We start from the raw sequence: 3,868 nt of genomic DNA, 5'->3' as shown, positions 1-3,868 counted from the left end.
ATTCTGATGTGCAGAAGCTCCCGTAGATGGTAATAAGGGTGAAGAAAGATCTTCCGCTTTTATAGATACTTCCGGAATGTTGTGACTTGTAGAAGCAATCGGAGATGAAACTGAGGATGAAGGCACGTTGCCAAATTTAATTGATTCTTCTGGCCCCACTTGCTCTTCATTAATGATTTTCTTTTCTGATTCTGAAGATTCGCTACAGATTCCATCGCTCAAAAAGGAAATAATGCCATATCTCTTTTTAAAACTCCGCAGCCAAGAGTCAGCATCCTTGATATTGAGTCTCATACGTGTCATAAGAGCCTCAAACTGCGATTTCAACTGTGATTGTTGTACATTAATACCACGGGATCTCTGTAGACTATACCACTTATACAGAGCTTTATCTAAGTCGAAATTTGGGCCACGTAACATGCATTTCTTTTTTCCTCTTGTAGAAACATTTAATTTAGAAATGTCGTGACGTGTAGAAGCAATCCGAGATGAAATTGAAGATGAAGGCACATTTCCAACATTACTTGATTCTTCTTGCATAACTTGTTCTTCGTTACTGATTTTCTTTTCTGATTCTGAAGATTCGCTAGAGATTCCACCGCTCAACAATACAGTAATACCATGTCTAGTTTTAAAATTCTTCAACCAGTGACTCCTACTTGTGATATTGAGTCCCATACGTGTTCTAAGAGCCTCAAACTGCGATTTCAACTGTGATGGTTGTACATTAATACCACGGGATCTCTGTAGACTATACCACTTATACACAGTTTTATCTATATTACTGTTTGGTCCAATCTTGAAAGATTTTTTATTCCCTATTACAGAAGTGTCTAATTTTGAGCTATGAATATTGTGTGATGAGATATACTGTTGCAATTTGGTCTTTGATTTAAGGATTCCGCTGACGGTACTTTGCTCGACGTCATAAATTTTACAAACATCCTTAACCGAGGCGCCTTGTTCCAATTTCTCTATTAGCTGTAATTTCTGCATCACATTCAAGCGCACGTATTTCTTTCTCTTCACCTTCTTATTGTTTGGTGCCATTTTAAACTGTAAGAAAGGCAAACCTATCATTTTACAATAATTATTATTATTTAAGAAAATAACTTACAAAATAAGAAATCACAGAAACACTCGGTACGCTAGATGGTGAGTTTGAGGAGACTGTAATCGGAATACAAGGTGTTTATTTCACGCTACCGAAAACAAATGTTACATGACCCGCGCACGTATTGGAACTTAAGGTACATACATATGTAGCGTGTTTTCATTTGTCTGGTTCCGTCCACAATCCGTCAAACGAATCAAGGCTTAAGGGCCTGCACGCAATAGAGAAAATATTAGAAATAAGAATTAGTAATCAATATGAGTATATGAAAAGAGAGAGAAAAGGAGCGAAATTAAGTACCTATATTATAATGCGAAATGAAAACGATTCAAGATATTATTATAAGAATTGTGTTATGCAGTGAAAACTAAAAAATATTTATATTTTAGCTTGTAAATTTAAACAATGTGGATTTAATATATTTGCATTTTAAATAATCCAATCTGAAGTATATAATGAAATAATATACACGTTAATGCTCAGAAACGTATGACCCAGATAGCAGTATACTCAAGCAATGGATCGAAATTAAATAAAATCAACTGATGCTAGTATTTGTAGTTCTTTGCTAGGAATTCAATGTTTCAGTGATTTAAGTACAGTATAACATTTTGTCGTAGATAATTGCACAGCAAAAGCGAGAACACATCGAGCAGACCTACTGTTAACAAACAGTTAGCATACATTGTTTTCAATTTTCTAGCAGATATAAAAATGTTCTATTACACCTGGCTAGCACCCAAGGAGCGCCACTGAGAATATAACATGCTTTTAATGCGCGTTTTATTGCCATTTATTCAAAACGACATTAATTGCGTTCACAAGGTGCGAATATCACATTTGGGTATATTTAAGACATATAACTTTATATAATTCTTTATATTTACACATACATGCTTATCCATAAAAACTTCAACATAATAGATCAACGGTACAGTTTTTTTTTAATATGCTGCCACAATTTACCTTAAATGCGCATTTCATGTGGGACAAACACGTGTACTAATTATAAGTGGGAATGTAAATACACCTTTCAAGCACATTGTACGGGAATTGGCGTTCCATGGGCACTTAGTACCAGAATAATGCTTGAATTATACAAATATTTTATTTCCGATATCAAATGCTAACAAACAACAGCACAATATACATAGATGCACAGCAAGATGCTAACATTTTTGTTAGCAATATTTGAAAGCAACATGTGCTCACACTGGTTATATGGGAACGCATCTTAATGTATTTCTTGTATATAATATAATATAAAATGCTGTTTTTATTATTTCTTGATGCCATTATTGTACAATAGCTTTAATATGGTATACAGAACTATACAATACAAAATTGTTAAATTATATCATTATAAACATTCTTTATTGATTAACAAAGTGGTCCAAGAGGCGTATTTTGCTGATATTATAGTGTTAGCGAATCTTTAATTATCATCTGAAGATTTATCATCTAAAGGTGAAGGGCAACCTTCAGATTTTATATCGTATTCTTCCCAAACGTAATTATGATAAACATCGGTTTGAGAAGAATATGATTCTGGAGAGGAATTCTCAACTTTTATAGAGTCTCCGGAAATTTTTGACAGTGTAGAAGCAATTGGAGGTAAAAATGACGATGAAGGCATATTCTCAACATTTATAGACTTTTCCGAAATGTTCTGATGTGCAGAAGCTCTCGTAGATGGTAATAAGGGTAAAGAAAGATCTTCCGCTTTTATAGATAATTCCGGAATGTTGTGACTTGTAGAAGCAATCGGAGATGAAACTGAGGATGAAGGCACGTTACCAAATTTAATTGATTCTTCTGGCCTAACTTGCTCTTCATTAATGATTTTCTTTTCTGATTCTGAAGATTCGCTACAGAGTACATCGCTCACAAATGAAGTAATGCCATTTCTCTTTTTAAAACGCTGCAGCCAGTTTTTAGCATCCTTGATATTGAGTCTCATATGTGTCATAAGAGCCTCAAACTGCGATTACAACCGTGATTGTTGTACATTAATACCACGGGATCTCTGTAGACTATACCACTTATACAGAGCTTTATCTAAGTCGCAATTTGGGCTACGTAACATGCATTTCTTTTTCCCTATTGTAGAAGCATTTAATTTAGAAATGTCGTGACGTGTAGAAGCAATCCGAGATGAAATTGAAGATGAAGGCACATTTCCAACTTTACTTGATTCTTCTTGCCTAACTTGCTCTTCGTTACTGATTTTCTTTTCTGATGCTGAAGATTCACTAGAGATTTCATCGCTCAATAATACAGTAATGCCATGTCTAGTTTTAAAATTCATCAACCAGGCATTCGTATGTGTGATATTGAGTCCCATACGTGTTATAAGAGCCTCAAACTGCAATTTCAACTGTGATTGTTGTACATTAATACCACGGGATCTCTGTAGACAATACCACATATACAGAGTTTCATCTATATTTTTGTTTGGTCCAATCTTGAAAGATTTTGTATTCCCTATTACATAAGTATATGATTTAGAGCTATGAATATTGTGTGGTGACATATACTGTTGGAATTTGGTCTTTGATTTAAGGATTCCGTTGACGGTACTTTTCCCGACGTCATAAATTTTACAAACATCCTTAACCGAGGCGCCTTGTTCCACTTTCTCTATTAGCTGTAATTTCTGCATCACACTCAAGCACACGTATTTTCTCCTCACCTTCTTATTGTTTGGTGCCATTTTAAACTGTAAGGAAGGCAAAACTATTATTTTATAATAAT

Source organism: Vollenhovia emeryi, unplaced genomic scaffold, assembly GCF_000949405.1.
Source record: "Vollenhovia emeryi isolate VEMERY1.0 unplaced genomic scaffold, V.emery_V1.0 DF939259.1, whole genome shotgun sequence".
Lineage (NCBI taxonomy): Eukaryota > Metazoa > Arthropoda > Insecta > Hymenoptera > Formicidae > Vollenhovia > Vollenhovia emeryi.
This window is presented reverse-complemented; position numbering follows the sequence as displayed.